This window comes from Lagopus muta, chromosome 8, assembly GCF_023343835.1.
Source record: "Lagopus muta isolate bLagMut1 chromosome 8, bLagMut1 primary, whole genome shotgun sequence".
NCBI classification, from domain to species: domain Eukaryota; kingdom Metazoa; phylum Chordata; class Aves; order Galliformes; family Phasianidae; genus Lagopus; species Lagopus muta.
This window is the reverse complement of record NC_064440.1, coordinates 34,138,479-34,163,187: the sequence shown is the minus strand read 5'-3', so window position 1 is coordinate 34,163,187 and position 24,709 is coordinate 34,138,479. Positions and strand designations below refer to the sequence as shown.

Here is a 24,709-nt window from a genome sequence, read left to right as displayed (position 1 = left end):
ACCAATTAGCCAGGTACGTTTGCAAAGAACACAGGGCAGTCTCTGCTTGGAGAGGGAGGTCTCTGAAGCCTGCCTGTGTGCACACTGAGCAGCTGGGTCCCTCTGGACCGCTGGGCTCTCCCTAGCAGAGCTGGACATATGACTTGGAACAGGTGTTACAGATTTGGGTGCTTTTTCTTTTTTTTCTTTCTTTCCCCTCAAGCAGGGCAAGAGCATCTGGCCTGTCATGCTCTGAGGTCATTTAATGTTTTCCAGGAGTGCCAGGAAATAGAAAATATTTCTGCAGTGTAGAACGTGTAGAGCAAACAGATCTATATACATGTGCAAGAAAGCTGACCAGGGTGTAGTATTTTATGAAGTATTACAGTGAAGTGGTTCCCAGCACTTTAGCCTTAGGAAGCTGTGCAGCTGTTTCCAGCTGTCAAGCACTTGGGGAGATGCTTTGTGTTTGCACGACAAAGGCAAAAACAGCATACCATCTGCATGACTGCTTTCTTGCGTGCCATGCTGGGGTATCTTCCAGTATCTCTCCAATAAGGTTAGGACCTCCTCTGCCTGCAGCCAAGGGGTAACAGAGGCGTTACCTTGTTGCTCAAACCCATCTCTGACCTGGGGAAAGCAATGTTTTTGGCTGCAGCTCAAAAACTCCAATGAAAGCTCGATGGAGCCAGTGGGAACCTTTCCACAAAGTGCTCAAAGGTTTGCCTTGGATTTAATTTGCACTCTGCAAACCTGGCTCAAGGCCAGCGGAATGACTCTTGCTTTGTGATGTGCACACTGTCCCTTTGAGAAGTGTTTCAGAGCTTAGCGAGAGTTTGCCTCCAGACAGGAAGCAAGACCCTTATACTCCATGGAATACGTCATCCCTAGCTCAGCTGGTCTATCATGGAATCCTAGAATGGCCTGGGTTGAAAAGGACCACATGATCATCTCCTTCCAACCCCTGCTATGTGCAGGTCACCAACCAGCAGACCAGGCTGCCCAGAGCCACATCCAGCCTGGCCTTGAATGCCTGCAGGGATGGGGCATCCACAGCCTCCTTGGGCAACCTGTTCCAATGCATTAATGCCTATTGCAAGATCTGTGTAATCTGCTACTCAAGAACCTGCAGTAATTTAACATTACCACCCATATGCCAGTTATTGGATGCATCTGGATTATTATGGCACTATGGAGCTTCAACACTCCTTGAGGCTGAGCACTGAATAGAATAAAAAGAGCCCCATCCTAATGTAATTATGTAAAACAATGGAGTGTGATTCTGTTAATCCTACTGTCTTATATATGGGGGATGTGGGAAAGGAGAGGAGAACTGTTTTCCAAAAGTTGTACAGAGACAAAGCTGTAAACACTGCCTCAGCACTCCCACATTATAGCACCAGAGCCCCTAGTAGGTGCCAGTTGAGCTTCCCATTCCATCTTGCTGCAGGTTTCCATAGATTCCAGTGTTTTATAATGACAGGACCTGGAAAGCTCTCTTAGTAGCAACTCCTCTGTCACGATATATAAAGATTGGCTGTGGCATTGAGGAAACAGAAGTTGTCCTCCCTTTGGAAACTTGTGGTGTCTTCAGCTGTAGCATCACAGGAGGTGAATCGATATGATCCTGTATAAGATTTTCTCAACTGCTCCATGCTATCCAGAATTCACAGAATCACAGAATTGTAGGGGTTGGAAGGGACCTCCAGAGATCATCGAGTCCAACCCCCCTGCCAAAGCAGGTTCCCTACAGCAAGTATTTGTATTTTCAGAAGGCTATCCCAAGAGATGATGAATATGTGCACCACCTTCAGTTTTGCTCACAGGCAGCAGCATGCCAGAACTATTCTAGGCTTAAAATCAAACCTGAGACAAAATGCTTGAAGAGATGGTTGTCTCATGGATGGTCCTACTGAGGTAGAGGAGTGCATCTTTGTATCACATGCATGACCAGCACTTCAGCTCATCCAAAGGATTGCCAGACTTCCCCTCCAGCAAACTTCTTTAGTCCACCTGGGTGAAACTGGGTAAAGCAGGGAGGACAGGACTGCCAGACTGCAATGCCTGGTTCATGGTGTGCCAGAGCAGAGATCTGCTGCAGTGGAGTCTGGCTTGAAGCTGAAACTGCCACTTCTGCCTGCCCTGGAGTGTGCCTTGGTCCTATGTTAGTAATGAGGGTGTGTTATTCAGTAGATCACAGCACAGCTAACGCTTCAGGACAGATTTGTATGTATGGTGATTGGAGACAGACTGTCCTGCAGCGTGATTTGTTTGGGTTTACTGATTTCAAAGTGTTCTAATTGCCTTTTAAATAGCTACTCCTTTATTCCAGGAAATCTGCCTTAGGCTTTCCCAGTTTAAATTCCAGATTCCCACGGAAATCCAGGAGTCGGGGGACCTTTCAGGCTGATGCTTAAACTCTGTGATGGCTTGGCTTTTTCTAGACGTTTTAGATGCAAATCGAGTGCTACAGAAAATGTTACTGTAAGAGATCTTAGGATTCACCTTTAAGTTTGTTTACAGGCTGAAAAACATGGTTCAGCCCTCAATCACGTTGCAGTTACTCAGGCTGAAAACAGCCTGTTAGGACAGCACACAGCTTGCCAGGGGTCTGCTTTATTCAGATCTCACCTATCATGTGTTAGAGTTAGGCTGGTTCCATTCATTATGTAGCTTTCAGCATTCTTTGAGCTTTCTAGGGAAATAAAAAAAAAAGTTTCTTGTTACAAGTTCCTGTAACCAAATATAGTTCTAAATCCTACACTGTGAATATTTTTGATGTGCTGTTCAAAGCAAATTCATCCAAGCAGGATACTGTTAATGAAACTCAGGAGAAACAAGAGGTCAAGTGACAGGAGTAAATAAGGTTTCAGTCTCTTTGGAGCTCCTAGTCAGAGCCAAGAAGAATTTAAGCTGATGAAAAGCCTGGTTTTCACTTTGGAGGATGCACTTTGAACCAGAAAGAGCTGCTTCGTTCTAATGGATTACACAAAGGCATTTATTCACATCTTTCTGCTGCTTCCAAATCTATCCAGGGTCAGCTGGTATTTCTTTATTTTCTATCAAAAGAAGTAAACCCCAAACCAGCATACTTAACCTCTTAGTGGCCTTGAGCTTTGTGACAGCCAGTCCATCCCTGGAGGTATTCAAGGGCCATGGGGATGCGGCGCTGAGGGCAGGAAGTGGGCAGTGGGCATGGTGGGGATGGGCTGGGGTTGGATTGGGGATCTTAGAGGTCTTTTCCAACCTGAATGATTCCACAACGTTAGCATTTTGGTAACAGAACCATTTATAATGTGAGATATCACAGTTTATGCTTTCCCCCCAATGAGAACTTGAGTTGTACAGTGTTGGAGAAGGCGGCGGTGACACAAACCCTCTTGTCTGAGCAGCAGAAAAACTCAGCATATTTAAAAGAACTCAGAGTTCTTTCTCAAGTCTGTCTGTTTTCACCTGATAGCCTTTTGAGAGAGCATACAGTTGTGCTGTATGGCACTTGTGGATTCATAGCAGAGGGGAATTTGTCAGTCTATATGTAAGGCCTGGACTCTTTTTTAATGTTTCTAAAGGTTCCTGCAGAACTTCTGAATGCAATCCAAGGTATTTAATTCTCTCTGTAGGCTCGTGGTGAAGTGAGATGTTCTGGAAGCAGTTGGTGAGAGCTTCACCTCCTCTATCAGCAGGAAAACTTTGGAGGCACAGCTGGAGGATTGGGCACTACCTACCAGGGAGGTAACATCTCCAGTGGAAAAGAGAACACGGCTTTAAAACACCTACAGCTGGCTTCCACACCCCCCTGACCTGCAGTGAGTAACCTTCCTTTTTCTCCTGTCTTCTGCTGTCTCAGCATAGAGAAGCAGCTCATCCCCAAGGCCACGTTTTGCTATTGATATATGCAAACTCAACTTAATGATTCCCCCAGCACTGTGGTCACGTCTGCAGTCATGTCACTAACGTAACTACATCAAGCTTTTGTCAGGCAATTTTTGCTATATTAGAACAATGCTACTTGCTGTGCTTAAGACTATTCTCATATAACCAAAATGGCTGAACAATTGGCAATAATGCTCAGTATGTATTATCCTTCAGGATTAAATTCAGCCAGACTGCAATGCTAATTGCCCAAATGGCTTTATTTCCTCCCACTCTGGAAAGAGAAAAAGAATAGCTTTCTGTTTATATGATTAAGATTAACACAGGTTTGATTTTTGTGGGCAAAACCTCCCACGAATAATGCATAATGCTATGGCTAGTGATCAAGCAGGCCATGGCCTGGGGCAGCAGGCTGTGGATCTGACCAAAATGGCCAGGACAAGGTTGCTGGTGGCAAGGAGGCAGAATGTGGTGCTCCCACCCATGCTTTTCCCAGGAGACAAAGTAAGCAGCGAGCTTCCTTGTCTGTGTAGCTCTCCATCATCTCTCTGGTGCTGCATCATTGGTCAAGGGGTGGGAGGGTGTGATTTGCTTAGCCTGTTGGAAATCTCCAAGCTGCTCTTGCAGAGGGGCAGCTCTGGTTTCAGGGGCAAGGGCCAGCAAGTGGGCACATGGCCTGGGGAAAGGGTGGGGTGGATGAGGATTTCTGTGCGTATCTGCTGATTTTTAGGGTAATGCAGATGCACGAATGGAATATCAAAGTGTTAGCTGGAAATTGGCACTTAATTGTTCCAAAAAATTGTTCAAAAGTAACGGTTTGGCTTTCTTGATAATGCTCTGTTGTTTTCCCAAACAGAACAAATTTGCTTAGTCCTGCACAAATTTATGAATGACTTTCTTCGACCCCCACATTCAGTGTTGCAGAGAAGCATGGGAGGGATATGGAACAAGGAATTGAGTTTGTGTTGGCTCGCAGAACTTCTATTTTCAGTGTTTCTGTTTGGTCCCCAAAGTCTTTTTGTTTCTGAACTTCTGAATTTTAGATTCCACATCTTTAATACACCCTTACTGTATCTCAGGAGAGCCATAACTTACAGTGAAATACAGAGGATAGGACAGTACTAATCATTGCTGGCACTGAGATCGGCGCAGTGGGCAGGGGCCATTCCATGGAAAAAAATTAAAACCCAGCTGGATGTGTCTTAGGGGAAGCATTTCCTACTCCCTGCTTGTTAACTGGCATAGGAAACTTTCTGTGAGTGTTCTCCAGGCTTTGAAGTCTGAGCCTTTCTCAGGAAATGAAGCCACTTGGGTCTCCCTGTGAAGGTCTTCCTAGCTTAATGTACATTTATTTTCACATCTCCCTGTAGTCAGGGTGAGATTTGTCTCAAGTACCCATGAGCTCCTTAGAAATCTGTCACAATGCCCAAGCTTGAATGCACTGCTCCAGCCAGGGGGGGAGATGGCACCTCCAGGAGATGTTCCCTCTGAGCTGAAACAAGCAGAGGGAAGTGACCCAGAGTGCAGATTGATGCTTTAGGCTTGCATGTACCTGGCTGTGGAGGAACTGCTGGTGATTTGCAGAGGCTTGCCCTGGATAGCAGCAGACCAAGGCTATCTTTAGCTAAGGAACCTCTGGTTTTACAATCTGCTGGTTTTTTTTGTTGTCCTTTTTCCCAGAGAGAGATCAGTGATATCACTTTCATCTGCACATGGCCCTGTGCTTTTAGCTGACTTTCCACCCACCCTTTCACTTAACTGGGATCACTCCAGCATGCAAAACATTTTGTGTCTGACAGAATACTTGTGCCCCACATATTTGATACGGGAGTCCCACATGTGAGGTTCCTCTCTGGAGGAGCTGTTGCCTGCCTTTTGGGATGTCTGCCCTATATATTTGGTAGCAGGCAGGAATTGACCCACTGGGCTGGGCTCTCTGCTTCTGCTAGGTTTTCACCAGCTGTATTTCTGTCCTAGTTTCAGGTCGGCACCACCAAGATGTCTGTCTGCCTTGGCTGATGAGGGTAGCTACATGCAAGGCAAGCTATCTGAACCCGACAGCAAAGATCACATTTCCCCTTAATGCACCATGTTGTGGGAAGTGTTTACTGTTGCTACTCTTACAGAGCAGAAAACCAGAGGTAAGAAAGCTGAGTACAGCTGAAAATTTCATTTCTGATGGCACGTCCAGCCTCGTGGTTTGTTTCTCCATCTCTCGTTGCTCAATAACTTTGAGCTTCTCATCAGAGCAAGGGCCACCAGCAGCGATGGAGAGATGTGCTCACCTCTTGGCAAAGGTGCTTTCATGTAGCCACAAGCCCAGAGCACAGCTGTAATGCTCCCTGCTGCTCCTGCCCATTGCCAATGTCTGGAAGTGACCTTGCAGAAGACACTTCTCTGTTTTATCAGGTCTCTATCAAAATGGGAGAGCTTTAGCAGGAAAAAAACATGCCTAAGTAAAAGGTGGGTTACTTGGTTTTGTTTGAAAAAGCTGGATGTTATTGGAATACCTTGACATGGGGCACTGTGTCAACCATGTGGGCAATCAGCCTTGTAAAATGTATTCTAAGTGCCCTAAAACCTCAAGCCCACTATTACCTTGCAGCCTAAACTTACAATTTCTACCTGGGGAGGCTGAATTAAGAGAAGCTTGTAGTGTTCTTGTGGGATGAGAAGGAGTGTATTGGAAAACCTGGCCGCAGCCTGTTGAATATCCAGTAAATAGTTGCTGACAGGAAGATAGCACATGGTGTATGCTCTGTGGGAACTCTCTCCTTTCTTTGGCTCTGTGCCTTCTGCTAGCAGTTTCCATGGCTATCATCAGTGATATTCCTGTTTAATTTCTCCCTTGGCTATTGGATGTGGTCATCAGACTCATGGAGCAAAAATCTTATCCTGGTTTGGCTGGGGACCTAACTGGTCACCATTTCCAGCTCCTGCACAGATTTCTGTGCCCATGGCTCTTTGAGACTCAGGAACAGAAGTGCAAACCAACTTCATCCCCAGCTCCAATGGAGCCTCCCTTCCCTCCAACTGACTCATGGTCTACACTGATTGAGGCCCTTTCTTCCAGAAGGCTCCCAGAGACACTGGGCACATTGCAAAAAAAAAGAGGCAAAAGTCACTTGGAAATTATTGTAGCAATGGGACAAAATGTAAAAGAAGTGCAAAGTGGGGTTTGCCTCCCCAGGGAAAGAGTCTGGCTCAAATACATGTCCCTCCAACCCATCTTCAGACAAACTGACTTTTCTCTCTGCTGGCTGCAGAGTGCTGTGTGCCTAGATGCTTGCAAATTTGGGGGAATATTGTATTTGAAGGCAAAGTTTGGTTTTAAAGATCAATTCTCTACCATGAAGAGTGAGAGGAGGTATTTTTCCCGTGGTTTTTCCTATTTCTGTGACCGCACATCTTTCTATTTACTTATAAAGTGCAGCCCTCACCACGGTTATTAAATCAAGAACTTAATATCTCTCCCTGGGAAAAGAAGCACTTCTTAGGAAAAAAAGAAATAGAACTGGGGGGCAAAAAAGGCAGAAAAGAAGGAAGTGTTCGAAGAAGTTCATAAAGCCTCAGATTTCTCTAGGGTCCCCAGCTGTGCTGTATGTCGTCCCAGCTGAACTCCAGATATTTCCGCTCTGTACTTTAATGCATTCAAGGAGAAATCAGAGCGGTTGTCTTGAGCGTGCTTTGGGCCCAGTGTGTATGTCCTACCTCAGGACAGCCCTGATCTCTGAGGTTCTGCTCCCTTTGATCTTCCTTCTTACGGGACTGAGGCAGAACACAAGCTTTCAGGAGCTCATTATGGCTATCTGCCCATCAACGTGATGAGTCTTATGATGTCTCTGTGGTCTGGAAGCCATGTCCTCTTGTTGGACCTTTTTGTGATGAGGAGATTGACAGAGTGACCTCACAGAGCTGCATCAGGAGGCTCAGATGGAGGCAAGGAATGGTGGGCACGGAGCAGCTCCCAGGGCAGTGGGCACAGCCCTGATACTGGAGCTCAGGGAGCATTGGGACACCATTCTCAGCAATAGGGTTTGGGTTTGAGTGGTGCTGTGTTGGGCTTGGAGATCCCATGGAGTCCCTTCTGACTTGGGATATTCATTAAGGGGAAGAAAAGCAGCTCTTCTCCAACAGCCTTGTCAACACTGTGCCTTGTCAGTGCTGCTGTCCTTTGGAGGCCCGTGTTAAAGGGTGGCAGTGCACCAATAGGACTGAGGCAGAACCGAGTGGCAATTAATCCAGGGCAATAAGGAGGGACTGCCAGGCACACTGCCTCAGGAGATTGGTTTATTAATACCAGCCACTAGCATGAAGCCAGGTTTTGGTGAGTCATATCTGTCACTAGAAACCCTTGTTGCAGTCTCCCTTTGCTTTGTGTTCTTAATGCATCTCTGTACAGGGTTGCAGCCAGGCAGAGCAGAGCCATGTGCCACAGCATCCTCTGTCTTGACAGGTGGCTGGGGGCTCTGCAAGGTGGGAAATTTCCATGCATCACTGCAGTAGTATTTTAAGGCAAAGCAGAAGTGTAATGGAATGGGTATCTGGCATGCATAATCTGTGTACTTCCTCAACTAAGATGCAAGGGCCTTGACCTGGTGGTTTCGTGCACTTGGTTTATAAAGATGTGAGCTGCTATGGTGGTCAACCCAACATCCACCCTCTTGTCTCTGGGCTCTTTACTACCCCTCAGGAGGGTTCATGCCCTTATCAAAGGGCCATCTCTGTATGCTATGCCCTGCGGTTGCTTACTGCGACGATCAACTTTATAGCTCAGAAAAAAGCCCTGTCACTTACCAGCTAATAAATGACTCAAAGCAGTAAATCACTTCTATTTGCAAGAATTGTTCACTCCATCTATGAAGAAAATTATTCCTGAACCACTATTTGTGCCTGCCTTTCTATTTGTACCTCTTCAAGAGCAACTTTTACCTTGACCCTTTCGGCCAGCTCTGATCTTCAGCGAAGAAGGGAAATCTAGAAAGGCAGCCAAATGGCATCATGTTTCTTTTATTTTCTGCATGTATGCATGCATTTGTGTGTGTTGTAGATTTCTGTGAGTGCTCAGACAACTTGTCCCCATGCAGGTTTTCCTCCAGCAACTTTGAACCATTCTTTCCACTGTCTTCAGAGGCAGGAGCTTGATTGGAGGCAAAGAAACAAAGCAGTTTGAAAAGAAATGAAAAAAAAATAAGAGAAAAGTGATAAAATGTAGCATTAGTCATGTGTGTAGAATAGCATTTCTTGGAATTTGAGTGATTTTTGTGTTCAGATAGAAATCTGTCAGCGTTCTGCTCATTGCTTCGTGGTTCTGCTTTGGAAATTCTTGAATTCAGTGGAGATAGCCAAAAGCTAACCACTGCAGAAGCAGTAACACTGAGAGCAGCTGACTCCAAGGGAAGTAAAACTGGTTGAGAAGGACTTATTCAAGATGTTCAAGAAATGTAGACTTTCTCTCTGGTTTTGCCAGGGACTTTCTGAATGATTTTTGGTGTGTATTTAATTGCAGGGTTAAGACGTATTGTGCTATGACCTGAACCACAACAGTTCAGTCCGAGGTTTCATTTCTCTGGAACAGCCTTGAAAAATGGCTCATCCAAAGTGCAGTTTTTCTCCCAAGGATTTATATCTTCTTCCTGACTTGCTTATACTTACAGGCAATAGAAAGGGAAAGGTGGTTTTGAAAACACCTGAATTTGGAAACAAGTAATTATGGCATTGTGATGAGCTTCCTGTGCTGTTCTGAGTTCCAGACTTGCAGTAGAGGTAGAGTCAAGAACTGAGTGAGAAGAACTGGATTTGTACTTGATAGCTTGTTTTATTTAGGCAAGAGTTGAATGGCTACTACAGGGTAGATGCTCATAAGTGTTTTATTTAGGTATGAGTTGAATGGTTACTACAGGATAGATGCTCGTAAGTGTGGTTGTGAGACAAATGTGAAGGATCTGTGTGGCCTCTCTTTTCTTCTTTCCCCTTCCTATGCCTGATTTAGTTTATTCCAGATACAAGAAACATACCTTGCTGTGTCTTTGATCAGGCCAAGGGAAAGGACATAGTCTGTCTCAGAACTTTCAGGTAGCTAGCAAGTAGCAATATAATGGGAATCAGTGATAGAAGTAAAACTAACACATCTTAGCTTTACTTCTCTTCTACCGTTGATTACAAGTCTACAAGACTTAGAAGTCATTGCATAGTTGGAGGAGGAGCTCCTGGAGTCATGCCTCAACATATTCTGTTCAGATCCACACATCCACCAGCATTTCAGCTATTTTGAGAAGCTGGCCCCTTAGCAGAAATCACTGAGTGCAAAGGAGACCGGGAGATCTGCTGATAATTAAAAGCCCTGTGAACAGTAGAAAGTGTTGTGAAAGGGTTCGGTCCCTTACCAGTATCAAATTGCGTAAATCGATGTTGGCCAAAAAAGTGAAATAACAGCTCACTTCCTAAAATGGAAATATCCCAATGTTTTTCCTGGCAAAGGACTGCTCTCGGGGGCAAAATCAGCAAGCGGACGGCGGTGACGGCAGCACATCCCTTGCCACTGCTGGCCTGCATGGTGCAAGGGAAGCAAGAAAGCAGTGTTTGCCATGGATCTCCTGACAAGTAGCACAGAACTTTGCACTTGAGAGAATACCATTATTTTAGCTGCAACTGGCAGCTAATAGCCTCCAGCCTAAGTAGTATGCCTTTCTTTTGAAGAAGCTAGTGGTTTCTGGCATACAACCTCACACAGCCGTTACTTTCCCTGCTTGTGATGCTCTGATGCCCTCTAGAACTTAACGAATGTTTGGGGGTTGTTTAGTACAGCAGGCACAACTGGGAGCTTGGGAAGTCCTACAATAGCAGTTTATGTGCACAGTCTTGCAGCATACTGTAGACTTCAGTTGTGAAGGACAGGCATGTGTCCATCTCTGCAAATCTGTTGTTGGACTCTTCACCATGGTTTGGTCCAACAAGATCAGAGCAACTAACCTCTCTCTCTGCTGGAGATCTAAAGATTGCAGGTCTTTCTGGGTTTTAGTTGAAAGCACTTTCATCATTTTTAGCCCTGCCCTGAGGTTTGGGCAACCTGGCCTACACAAAGTCAGGCAGAATGTCTTGCCTGCAGCTATCTATCAATCTTTCAGCCTCTGTCTTTGCCACAGCCTGTGAATGGCATTTGTCCTGATGTTTATTCCACTGTATCTAAGCATTTGTATCTACGTAAGGGCTAGAATTGTGATGTTCCCCATAGTTTTAAGTTCTTGATCACGCTCTTATTTTATGCTTTACTTTTCTCCACATTCATGCTGCCATTTTTTCTTTGCCCAGCCCTTTCAGTTTCTCTGTCCCATGCATTTTCTTCCCAAAAGTTCCCTGATGGTGTCTGACTGTGACCACCTGTTATCTTGGCTTAATTGGGACCCACTGGGTTGTCAGGCACAGCTGTGCAACTGAACCAGAGCAAGGTTAGCCAGTTGGTGAGCTCCACCCTTTGCATGGTGCAGTCCTCATTTACTCCTGCCCTGAAAATTAAAGTAAAATACAAGCAAATCTGAGCACATACAGATGTAATCCAGATTTGCTTGTCTGAGTGATCATGCAGAGTAGTCTTAATTGCCATAAAATGCAGAAAACTGGGTGGCTTCTTAGATGCTGCTTCAGCCTTTTTTTGTGGACATGGAAAATGCTTTTTTCGAGCTCTGGTTCTGTAGAGCCTTGGTATCTCTGTCTTCTGCTGTTTTGAGAAAGCCTTGGAAAGCTCATTTGGAAAGACTTATTTGGCTGCCATGAAAAAGGTATGCATGAAGATCAACTGGAGAATGAATGAGGATGAGCTATTTCTCATGGCCCAATTACTTTTGCATGTTTTCCTGTGCTCAGTTCCAGGTCAGGCTGCTGCTAGCAGAGCAGAGGCAGGGATGGCAGGACAAACAGGAAGCACGTGGCTGCTTTGACATTATTGTTCCACTTATTTTAAGTTCAAGGATCATAAACAGGGAAATTTGCTCCAGAAGAAAAATCAGTGGAGTCATCATTCGCATCTCACCCTGGTTATGGAGGTTAGCCTATGGATTAATACATGGTTGTGTCTGTAGGTGCAGGTAGATGCACACATGTTGCATAAAGCCAAGGTGGTTCTTCTGCAGTAAAAACAGATGAAGTCTTGCCCTGGTTCATGCTCTATTCATGAGCATTTGCAGACGTGTCTTCCAGCACAGAGCCCCAGCCAAGCTGGGCATGGAGTTGGCTGGCAGAAGAGTGAGGTTCAGTTGTTGAGAGGCCCAAATTTCATCTGCCCATGCTCCATGGCAGACTTCATTCCAGCACTGCAGCAGAAAGTGGTTCAAATGGTGTCAGCAGCCAAAACAGAATTTCTGCTTTAAAAACAAGAGAGGCATCTGATGGGATTCGCTTTTGCTTTGCTTTCTTCTTCTTTTCTTTCAAGAATAGGAAAATTAAGAGTGAAAACCATGGTGGTCACTAAGATAATGAAGCTGCCCAGCTTTACTAAAGGATGCAGGTCTGGGATCTGCCTCAGTGATCCTTGGGATCACCTTATGAGTTTCTACTATTTGCTCAAATCTTCAGTTTTATGGAGCTGGATGTTTCTTTCATTTACGGAGAAATTCCCACTTGGTAGATACCTTGCCTGGGGCAAATTCCCCCTTTTTCTGTACCTCTCTAGCTTATTAGCTCTGAGCTGGGTTGTAGCCCATCAGCTAGCTTTGGATTTGGTTGTTTTCGTTTCTCCCTTCCTTGGCACAGGAGGGACAGAAGCCATGACTAAACTTTTCTGGCGTTAGTGCCAGCACAATCATGTGAGAGGTTCGGAGAGTGAAGAAAATGCTGAAGACTTACATCTGAAAAGAGAGATTTACAGCTTCTTACGCATCAAGCTGTAGATGAAGAGGAGTAAATTAAGGCAAAATTCAGGCAAGTGCCATTGCTTCTCAGCAGGCACAGAAAACACCCAGCACTTTCTGGTACTGGACAGAAGTAGCAGCGTGGCTTTCAGAATAGAAAATAGGAGGGCTTGCACTGTGATGGCTTCAAAATTTGAGCTGAAGATTCAACCTGTAGTTACCATCATATGTACGTGTTTTAAAAATAGAGCAGTTACATGTATTTTTCAGAATATTGTTGCTCACTAGAAGCACTGGCAGTGGTTGTCTTCAGTAGTCAACAAGGACATGCTCCAGAGCTGTTGGTGAAGCTCGTTTGCTCATTGTGCTTCCCCCAGTGAGGCCTTGGGCATCACTTCACCCTTGTTATGTGGTTTCCTTTTCCTTCCCACTCTGAGAAAGTGGAGTCACAATTTGTGGGGCAGTACTGGTGCACCGAGAGCTGATAGAGAAACCCACATGCTAAACACTAGTGGAGCAAAGAGATCACTTTGCTCCCAGTCCATCACTCAACATCAGTACTTGCACCTCTGTGATGGACACGGTCCAGCTGCAAACCTACAGAATATGCATTGCATGTCTCTGCTTGCAGGTAACACGCTGGTGGCCTTTCTAGGACTGAGCTCTTCCAAATTGCTTTGGAGACGTCCAGAGGAACGTGTGGTGCATGCTAGCAGCACTGGGCTCTGGCTTTCCGCCTGTTGTTTCTGCTCTCTGCCTTTTCTTCATGTTTTCCTACAAACAAATGAAAGGTTTGTGAAATTGCCATCCCTTGGGTTTCCACATTCAACCAGTTCACACCTCTGCTTCATCCAGAGGCTTGGCTCCAGCTGAGCTCTGCTCAGGCCATAGCAAATGCTGGGAAAAGCTCCAAGCTTTGCAAAAAGAAAGGATAAACTGGGCTGGTGAGGGATCACACACGGCCTTATTGTGTCTTAATTCAAACAGGTCCCAAATGGTGATACAGAAAACCCATGTCACCCCACAAGCCCTGCCTTGCTGGATGACTTTCTCTCTACTACGTGGATGGAAGACGGCTTGCCTTGGTCCCCTTACCCTGCTGTGCACTGGATGCCCATATGCATGAGCACATAACAGCAAAAATCAGCTTGTAAGACTGGAAGTTTCTTGTAAAAATGTAAGAATGTAAATGGAAGAACAAGTTTCTTCTTGTACTTTTTTTTTCTTCTTCTCTTCTTAGACCATGTGGGTCCAAGCGGAGGTGCAGAGCCACATGGAGGGTGGATAATTTGAGTTTTGGACACAGAGCATCACGGGTGGTGCCTTGGCCAGCTGTGTGCTGAGGTCAGCCTGGACTTGGACATCTTGCGTTCTGCTCTTTGCCTTCTCCTTTTGTCCTCCCTGAGCACAAGAAGACCAATCCTCTGTCACCCATCCGGCACAAACAGGGAAGCAAATCTAAAAAGCACGTGAGTACCTTGTTATCACATTCATTTGATGAAACAAACTGATAACAGCCCTAAATGAAAGGCGTCTCCAGGGGGAGGCTTACAGCCAGCAAAAGCACACCTAACTTTTTCCCTCCTATTTGTGCCAGTGTTTGATTTGGCAATCTGTGCTCATTTTCAGAACGTTAAGGAACTGAATTAAATAATTGAGTCTTTTCCTTTGCTAACGTTGTTCCCTGGTCTGCTGCCAGGCTCAGATTGGGAGAGGGAGCAGCCACAGCTTGAAGCAACAGAAATACTCAGCATGCAGTTAGCTGGTCAGGCTGATCACATGTCCCCCCACCTCCTGAGTCTGGGGGTCCTCCCAAAGCACCTCTATAGGCTGGGCTGTGTGACTTTGGGCAGCCTGCTGTGTGGGAGATGTCCCTGTCCGTGGCAGCGGTTGGCACTGGTGAGCTTTGGAATTCCTTTTGCCCTAAAGCATTCTATAGCACTATGATTCTATAAAGAACAATCAGTTTAGGTTGTGGTTTAACCTTTTGCATCCCCTTATGCCCCCAGCACGCCATGTTCCTGCCCAAACATATACACTGTAGGAGCTGGAGGAAACCCGGCTGCTCCCAGGGGCACAGGTCTCTCCGCTTCCCAACCACATCCATGTTATTGCCTTCTGTCCACATGCCAGCTCATCACTCAGAGAGCTTTCCTTCCTCCCTGGGAGACAGCAGGTTCAGCCTGATGAGGGCAGGTTTTCGCTTAGGAAGGATGGATGATCGCAGATCTCCATGTGCCTTTGCAAAAAGGGCTCTTCAGCAAAATCACAGCCACCACGCTGTGTGGTGTATGCAGGCTTTCACTAGTTTTTTCCTTCCTTATTTAAGCTTTATCATACAAAATCTTATTTTCTCCTGTCCTGAGGTGTTAGGGGCTGGAGAATTCTGGTTTCCAGCTCTGAACTGGTTCCCTTCATGCAGGGAAGATTTTTCCAGTGCATCCCAGCAGCATGGGGCTACCAGCCAGCTCCGCGCCCTTCGGCCGCCAGGAAAGTCAGGCTCTCATGCCTGGCTTTTATTTGCTGTGAAATATCACCCGAGTCTTTCTGCTGAAAAATGAAAGGGAAAACAGCCAAATGACCAAGCTTTTGAGGACACGTTTTCAGCCCGGGGCTCAACCTTGTGCTGCTGGGAGGAAAGCAAAAGGCCTCACTGCAGCTCTCCCCATTGCAAAGCTCCCAGGGTCCCCAGGAAATCAGAGGGGAGAAAGCCAAAGCAAAGCCTGGGGCATCTCTCTTCTTTTCTCCACGTGGACAACATGTAGCATCCACATGTGCAGCCCAAGGAGCATGGGATGCATGCCCAGGGCTTTGTTAATATGTGACCAAAGGTTTGATGGCAGTGACAATTTTAGCAAAATTCATTAGTGCAGAAATGAAACCCAGTCTGTGCTCATGTCTGGCCATGTGTTTCCCTATCTACCAAGGAAAGCAGGACCTCAGGGGGTCTGAAATGTGCTGTGCTGAAAAGGTACAGAAACATGACTTAGATTTCCCTTAATTAACATTATACGTCACCCCATGTGTCTGCAGCAATGACTAAAGTCTGACTTGACAGTGCTTGGCTTTCTGTAAGCACAGGCAGGCGGTCTCTGTTGCAAGAAGGTGTTTGGCACTTCTGTGAAACATGAACAACCTCATGGTATGGGAAAGCTTCCTGCAGAGTCTGGTGTACATGAAGTAAGGGAAAAAGCTGATAACTGGATGGAGGAAATTAATAGAAGTTCTGCCTGGGATCAGTTGGTCGCTATCCTGGAGTTGCTGGAAAATAACACATCCGTGGGCTGAGGGGGCTGTTATATTATGTATATAAATACAAATATGGATGTATTGTTTATTATATAAAGAGTTTAATATATATATATATTATATATCCAGCAGCAGGGATGCAGCAAGCACACAATGAGGAAAAGCAGAAAGAAGAATGACCCCGTGCCAGTGTTACAAGCAGCTTCCTGAAAGCAGCTTGCGGCCAGGAAAACCGCTGGATCAAATCCCTCAGAGGAGGAGAAAGTCCAGGTAACGTGGTTTATTTCGTGTCCTTCCAAAAAATAGATCATGTGAGCTGGAGGCTGCCCTGGAAAAGGTGCATCCCTAGCATGTCAGTAGGGTGCAGGCAGGGAGGGCCCCTTGTGATTTATGGTGGAGCTAAATCCCTCCAGGGCTTCATCGGAGTCCCATAGGGGAGGTTTCCCATTGTTTGCACACCTGAAAGCTGCTCTGGCAGCTGGTAGCCCTGCAAGGATGCAGTGAGACTTTGTGCAGTTGGCCTCAGAAGGGGTCTTAAAATATTTTCCATTTGAAAACAGAGTTGTTCCTCCTCTTCCCTCCCCACCCATCCCACTCTGATTCAGCAGATCCTTGCTGGCCTGTGCTCAAAACCATCCCACTGTAGCTGGAATCCGTTTTGATTGACCGTGGTGGGGTTTAAATGCTGCCTTGTTAGCCTCCAAGGTCTCTGTAAGCCAGTCAACCATTGCCAAAACACCACTGTATAGACAAAAGAAAAATAGAATACAAAGCTTCCAGCTTTGCACAGTCAGTTGCATTGGTGAAAGTTGTGTGAGGCATGCTAGATCCCATCTAAAAAAAACATTTTAGCTCTCTTCTACTCCTTGCCAGCAGCCAGGTCCTCTCTGGACAGGAGGATGAGGACCACTGGTGACCATCACCAGATGAATCATAGAATCATGGAATGGCCTGGGTTGAAAAGGACCTCAAAGACCATCTAGTTTCAAGCCCCCTTCTATGTGCAAGGTACCAGCCACTAGACCAGGCTATCCAGAGCCGCATCCAGCCTGGCCATGAATGCCTCCAGTGATGACCTTTGTCCTTCTGGACCCCTTCAGACTGTATCTGACTCACACAGCATTGGCTGTGGTTGGAGCTGGAGGGATTTTCCAGCTGTCATGATTCTTCTTGTTGGGCTGCAGGAGGTTTAAGAGGTGTTCAGCCTCAATTTCTCCCAAGTGTGCTTCTTGGCTCTCCTAAGGCAGAGACCTCACCAAACCCAAATCTCCCCCACTGCATCTGAATGGGTCTTGCTGCTATTTTCCACCCAGCCTGGGACCCTCCTCCTGAAACACCACACGAACACGGGTACAGGAGTTTCTCCTCCCTTCCAGGCTGAAAGCAAACCAGAGCATTGCCTTACTCTTTGTTGGAGTTTGTCCTTGATATTGAGGTGGGATAAGCTGTTCTTAAATTCATGTGAGAGCGGAAAGGTGATGCTTCCCTGAGCCACACCACCTGGTGCTCCTTGTTACGAGGATTAGGTTTGTGTTTTTAATAGGAAATATGTGTTGGAACTGTAAAGTCTGCCTGCAGCCCATTTCCAGCAGCTTTTCAAATTGCTTTACGTGTCCCTGGCGGCCAGGCTGCTACCATCCCTGCACTGATTGCAAACAGGCCGATAGCTTGGGCGCCCGTCTCTTTCCCCACTTGCTGGCTCTGCTCTCACATCATGCTTCTCATTCCTCAGCTCTTCCAAAGTGCATCGGCTCCACTCCCTGCCCTGTGTTTCCACACTCCCGGCCCTTCTCGTGGATGTCCTGCCCTGACCTTGCAGGGTTTGGCTGCTCCTGGCCCCAGCAGGATCCGGCAGTGCCGGTGATGAGGTGCCTGGGAAGCGGAGTTTCACCTCCGACATGGGTGATGAGCTGCAATGTTTGGGATTCCCTGCCGGACCCTTTGGCTGTGTTGAGGAATAGAAAGGGTCTCTGGTGAAGAAGAGCAGAGAACTGGCTCTGCATTCCTGTACCAAAGGGGCTGAGTGCCCCGTTTGAAGAGCATCTCTGCAGCATGTCTCTGGTTCCCACGCTAATGAGAAACAGCTTGAAGTGTGCCTAAGCCTCGCTTGCTTTTCCCACATTTACAGAAGATGAGCAGGGCTTGGTTCACCTCAGAACCTTCCAGCAAGCCATCAGGAGGGAGAGCCCCTTACCCACGCTGCCTCATTATAAAAGCAGTTCCAGAAACTGCAGTGCAGGTGGGCTGGCCACCTCCACACAAGGGTTTGATTTTCTTGGTCATCCCACGCTAGCATCACTGATACTACCTGCATGGTTTCCTGGATCTGGGCACGCACCCCACCTCTTCTACATGAGCTGTCTCCCACAAGGACAAATACAATCCTGTCCCATAGATGTCTTGGCTGTTCCCAGGGGGTGGTTAAGAGACCTTACCAGTGACCTATTCCACATCCAGATGAGGAACACTGTGCTCTCTGCAGGGTTCCATAGGATCATTTGAGTTGGAATGGATCTTTAAAGGCCACCTGGTCCAACTCCCCTGCAATGAACAGGGGCATCTCAGCTCCGTCAGGTGCTCGGAGCCCTGTCTAGCCTGGCATTGAATGTCTCTCACATTGACCACATGGTGAATGTCTCCATTCCCATATTCCCATTCCCATATCCATATCCCAAATTCTGCGTGAGCCCAGCATGGATCACAATAGTGTTAAACCTGTTGGCTCTGTCGGCTAAGTTCTCCTTTATTTCCAATACGCCTGCAGTTTGCTGTGTGTAGTTTCCTCCAAAGTGTGCTATTTATTTTCATCCCTTGCTCTCTGAGTGTGTGCTGCAGTTGTATCCTCCTGCAAACCTCACAATTAGCAAAGAGATGCTTGAAATCCCAAAAGGGGACCCTTGGCTCTGTACCTACACCTACAAACATTAAACACACGCAGGGTTTGAAGCACGTCGTATGATTCAGCAGGGCTTGTCTGAACTGAAGCAACAGTGATTTTTCCCTCAGTTTATGGGCAAGTTTTCTGGCAGGCTGTTTTGCTACCCTACCTCGTGGTTTCTCCCCCCATCCCCAATCTGTCCTTTCCCTAAGTCACTGTAGCCTCATCCAGAGTAGTTCTCAAGCTTCTCTCTTCCTTCTTTTCCCCCCTTTCCAGCCCTCCTATCCCCCGTGCTGCCTTTCCCTTCTCTTCCCTCCCACTCCAGGCTGGCTGTGCCCCAGCGATGAGCTAAGGCTGCTCGCTGCCGGGTCCCGGATCTGCGGGGGAGGCAGCGCGACGCCGGCTGGGGCTCAGCCTGGGGATGCTGGGGCTGTTGGGGCAGCCACGTGGGGCTGGAACCAGTGGTGGGTGGGTGGGATGGTGCTGGGGGGAGCCTGGGGGACTCCAGACGGCTCTAGTGTGTGGAGTCTGCTTTGCGGGCACGCTCATCTGTAGGCTGTCTGTTGGCTTTGTGAGCAAATGTCCCTTTGCAAACAAATGGCCCTTAGCAAGCACCTTCTCTTCAACAACAAGAAAATAAATAGAAGACCAAGCTCAGCAAGCAAATAATAGTAATAATGAAGATCTATATAGCTCACAGGGGATGGGATACTGAGAAAGCTGTGGTTGTTCAGATTGGGGAAGAGAAGGCACCAAGGAGACCTGAGAGCAGCCTTTCAGTATCTAAAGGGGGGCTACAAGGAAGAAGGGGACAGATGCTTTAGCAGGGTCTCTTGTGATAGGACAAGGGGAAATGGATTCAAACTGAAAGAGTGGAAATTTGTGTTGGATATAAGGGAGTTTTTTTGTTATAAGAGTCTTGAAGCACCTGGCACAGTGCTTCACCACCCAGAGAAGTGGTGGATGCCTCATCCCTGGAGACATTCAAGGTCAGGTTGTTTGGGGGTCTCAGCACCCTGATCCAGCTGCAGATGTCTCTGTTCATTGCAGAGGAGCTGGACTGGATGACCTTTAGGCTCCATTTAACTCAATTCTATGCTTCTACGTACGCAACAGTTGGACAAACTTTGGGATCCAGGCTTGCTGCTCTCTTGGCTGCCATCAGTCACATCCATGCTGTATCCATCATCCCTTGAGGCCAGCTGCTCAGCGGGCTTGACAACCTCTCTTTTACATTTAAATCCTAAATTTCTCTTTTCTCTGTTGACAGCTCCCCACATTTGTTGTCATTCCTGGGGGATGTGATCAATGACAAGTCTTGGATTGCTGTGTCTTCCTTGGCATAGGTATCTAAAGGCATTTACAAGTGGCTTTCCAGCACTTGAAAGTATCAGTGGGGCTTTGATTTTCATATTGCCTTCCTATAACATCCCAGTGACAGACAATTTACTGCTTGCTGCAACCATTTCGTCTTGCTAGCACCTCTCTCTTGCAGGAAATGCCAAACTCCAGCTCTCTCACATGGATAGGAAACGTTTCTTCTCAGAAGGAGCAGCACTACAGTGGCACAGCTGCCCAGGAAGTGTGCTGGGGTCGCCATCCCTGGAGGTGTTCCATAACAGTGGGGATGTGGCACTGAGGGACGTGGGCATGGAGGGGAGGGCTGGGGTTGGACTGGGTGATCTTAGAGGACTTTTCCAATCTGAATAATTCTACAATACCTCCAAAAAAGCAACCCCCCTGTGCTCTCCCAAAGTGCTGGGAAAGCTTGGAAGTCTTGGTGCAAATGACTGATGGAGTGCTGTTTGCATTTCGTGCCCTACAGACTGCACTGCTGCAGTTTACCTTGATGCTGTTTGGTACGGTGGTCTTATCTTCCCAGCTCTGTGGGCTGCTAGTGACATTCCCAGGGCTTTCCAGCTGGGAAATAGCAGCCATCTCCACAGAAAGCCTGATGTCACAAGATTTTTCAGCCTGATTTCCAGAGCAGTGGTCTGGATGCGCTTCAAACTCCTGACTACTTTTTCCAACCAGCCTTGTTGCTTGGGATGTTGTTTTTTTTTTCTATTTTTCTTTTTTTTTTTTCTTTTTTTTCTGGGCTCTCCCTTTCCCAGCGCTCACACACTCACAGAGCAATTGGTGTCCCTCCATAGGCATGTCTTTTAAAAAATGCAGAGATTTCCTGAGCAGGGTGCAGTGGAAATTCCTGGGATTGCTGGTGCAGACGGACACGTAGTTAGCTGAGTCTGAGAGGGAGCAGCTCAGGAGATGGGTTTCTTGCAGAAACAAATCCTTTCTGCTCATCTTTTCCTGTCCACGTACATGGGAGCAACGCTCTTCCCACCTACACCCCTCTCTGAATGTAGAGTGGTCCTTGGGGTCCACATTGCCCTGACCTCTCCTCATGGTTTGGGCTTTGCACAGGGATCAGAGGAGCTTAAAACTCATGGCACCCTGCAGCGTTAGCAGCACGACCTTATTTGCCAAGTCTGGCGATGGGACAGGGAGCAGAGATTTCCAACATCAGCCCAACTTGTGGGAGTGAGTGCCACTGCCAGGGGCTGGCTGTCAAAAGCATTTGCAAGAGGGGATGTTCTCAGCCCTGTTTTTACGTGACCACTAGCAGCAGTCCTGCGGTGGAACACAGCTGTAGGACAATGGATGGGGCTGACCAGAACACGGTGCGCTCTTTCGCAATGAGCTTGGCTCTGGGCTACATGAAAAAATGCCTTCTTTTTTTTTCTTTTCTTCTTGCTTTCTGCTTTTTGCAGAAGGGAGAGGGGTGGAAACCAGGTGCTGTTTTCAATACGCTGCTTCCCAACGGTGCCGAAATGAGCAAGACAGGTCTCAAACTGGGAGCGACAGGTGGAGGAGCCAAACAGCACAGGAGTGCCCAGCCTGGAAAGGAGAAGGCTCTGGTTGACAAAATTATAAGTGATGGGACAGTGATTAAAAGAGGCAGTGTTGGGCAGATTGGAAGCAAGGTACCAAGAGTGGAAGGTAGAGCCATGTCGGGCTTATCATCCTAGGGTAACCTCAGTGCCTATCCCCAAGCTGTGGCCAGCACCATGCCTGGCATCCTTGCTCATCTATGTTATACCACTATGGAGGAAACTGAAACTCCTCAGAGATATGGTGAGGGATTTTTCATGGTAAAACCTTTGGGTTATTTGCTGCTTTTAGGCCCTTATGGACTTGTACATCCTGTTCTACATCTGAAGTCAAGTATAGGTGCGAAGGAGAGGTAGTCCTAGGGGAGCATCTTTGAAGCTGCTCCTTTGCCTTTCCCCCATGTCTTGTTTGCCCCTTCCACCCTGGGGGAGAAATAACCTGAGAAAGAGTTGCTGTAAAAATACTTCTTTCAGAACATCAGTCATCATTTACTTAGAAATTGCCCCTGCTATAAAACCTGCCAGATTTCCAAGGAGAAATTCGCAAGTAATAAGCAAGCATTTTTAATGTTCCTTTCCAAATGGCCCTTGTTTTAACTTCTGCTTGCTGCACTATAAGCAATTAAACCCTCAATAAGTATGGGGATGCTCCAAGGGCTGGGAGAAGCTGTGAGTTTGCGGGGCTGCAGTGGGATGCTGAAGAGTGGCAGCAGTCCACTTATTTGAAAATCAGGCTGTTCCATGCCCTCTGCAAAGTTCCAGTCAATTGAACCCAGTGCTAATTGTTTTTCATTAACCTCCAACGCAATCTCCCCATCTGCAGAATTAATCACCTCTGGAAAACTAGACAAATATTTTAGAAATAACAAACTGCTGCCTTCCTCCCCAGGGACTTCTTTGTGGCCTTTCAGATTGATATGTCCACTCCAGTTCACTGGCTGTGCTCAAACTGGAAGATATCATGCATAGGAGGTATGATATACATTGATTACTTGCATGCTTAAGCTATTCCTATCCTGTTTGAGGAGTAATAATGTATTTGGCTTTTACTTTCCTACAGTGGAGATCCTCACGTCTTGGACCATGCTCTGAACAATCTGATCTAGCTGTAGGTGTCCCTGTTCACTGCTGGGGAGGTGGATGAGGTGGCCTTTAAGGGTCCCTTCCACCTCTATGATTCCACATCCACGCACAGCACAGGGCTGCTTCCAGAGCCTGCTTCTCCTACCTGCCCTTCCTCAGCCCTGCTCTCCAGGAGACTAGAGTGACAGACATGCCTGTGTTCAAATCTTCAGACACTAATCTTCCCGGGTTGCATCTTTGTCATACGGGATTTTAATGGAGTAACAGAGTGAGGTCATCACAGCCGGCTGCACTTTTATTTCAGCGTGGTCGCTATAGCAGCCAACGTCAAAACAAAACATATAGTTCACCAAAGCAAAGTTTCCTGGCTGATGGTGTTCATTTTTCTTTATGAGCTGACTTTGGAAGACAGTGAAGCAGCAGCCAATGGAAACTCAAATGTCTTTCTCTCTCCCCTGTCTGCTCCTCCGTCTCTGCAGCGATCGAGATAAAGGTTAGACATCTGTTTCGGATCTGCTCTGTTTAAGTGAAGGAAAGACTCTCATAAATCACCCTGCAGCTGGAGCACAGTCCCGATTCGTTGCCATTTACCCCACGGCACACAGCTCAGCCCTGAGCTCTGCTGCTGGGAGGGCTGAGCCTCCTGCCATTTTGTGAGCACTCCCCACCTTGCTCTGCAGCTGGCTGTCGCCTACACAAATGAGGGATGATCATAAAGTCATGGAATCACCAAAGTTGGAAAAGACCTCCAAGATCATCCAGTCCCACCATCCACCTACCACCATTATTTCCCTACTAAGCCCTGTCCCTTAGTGTAATATCTACATGTTTCTCAAACACCTCCAGGGTCGATGTCTCCACCACCTCCCTGCGACAGAGGGACAAAAGGAGAAGGATGGACAAACACCTACCCAACGCCTAGGATGGAAGATAGGACAAACAAGGGCAGCTCGTGCGAGGACACCCGTATTAGGATTGTGTGTGTAAATAAAGTAAAATAGCAAACGCAGAGCTTAGAGGAGTGTTTTGTTTCTTCCTGGAAGCACAAGCAGAGGAGGGGAAGGCCAGCAGCGTTCCGGCAGGGCAGCATCTAGCAGCGCGCCTGCGCTGAGCACGTCGGGATGCAAAGCTGTGCTGAGCTATTTTTATTCCTGCTCCAGTCCCGCAGCCACGCTGGCAGATGTGCTCCCAGCTGCAGATGACTTCCATGTGTAACCCCGCACTGGCCAGGGGCCCAGGGCGTAGCGTGCTTCCTTAAAAGGCCCGGGAGAGCAAAGTGATGCCCAATCCCAGGGGTGAGCGGCCATGGGGGCCCCAAGCCGCCCACTGCCCTTGGGAAAGCCCAGGCTGCGTGACATGGGGTCAGTGGGAGCAGTGATAGGGAAAGAGGGTTGGGAAGGATGATTCACAGGTCATTGTAACCCACCTAACCCTCCGTGCTCACAGCTAAAAGGAGAGGCTGTGGAGGAGGCAGCATGTTGGAGCATGGGATAGGTCCAGTTTGCAAGGCTTGTAGCCCCTGAAGGAGAAAAAGGGTGCTTTCAGCATGCCCCTGTGCATGCTGGAATGCAGGGCAGACTGCTCTGCCCTCCAGGCAGCTTCAGCTGAGTGCAGGCGTTACGAGAAACTACGATATTAATAAGTGCAATAAAAAGTCAATTCTCTATTCCCTTGTTCTCAAATGGAGCCCTTGCAATGTGCTCATGGAGCGTGCCAAATAAACAGCACAGCTTCCCAAGCATGGCTGCCAGAGCTCTGCTCATGCCCAGCTGAAGCGGCATCCCCAGCAACAGCGTGGTACTGATGGGAAATGTCATGAGCTAGGCTGCTCTGTGAGCTGAGAATGACATAGGAGCACCTACAAATGGGAATCCTTGTGGGGACAAAGCCTGAGGCAGACCTCAGTCCTA

General features: G+C 47.3%; 2 long non-coding RNA genes across 2 annotated transcripts; both read left to right on the top strand.

Moving 5' to 3' along the window:
* The first annotated feature begins 3,670 nt into the window (after positions 1 to 3,670).
* Positions 3,671 to 13,467, top strand: LOC125697240 (uncharacterized). The gene is made up of 3 exons (XR_007378744.1): positions 3,671 to 3,785; positions 5,830 to 5,993; positions 13,330 to 13,467. It is a non-coding gene; the product is annotated as an uncharacterized LOC125697240 (long non-coding RNA).
* Positions 13,468 to 13,968: 501 nt separating this feature from the next.
* Positions 13,969 to 23,723, top strand: LOC125697239 (uncharacterized). The gene is made up of 4 exons (XR_007378743.1): positions 13,969 to 14,167; positions 16,077 to 16,217; positions 22,606 to 22,688; positions 22,777 to 23,723. It is a non-coding gene; the product is annotated as an uncharacterized LOC125697239 (long non-coding RNA).
* The last annotated feature ends 986 nt before the right edge of the window (positions 23,724 to 24,709 follow it).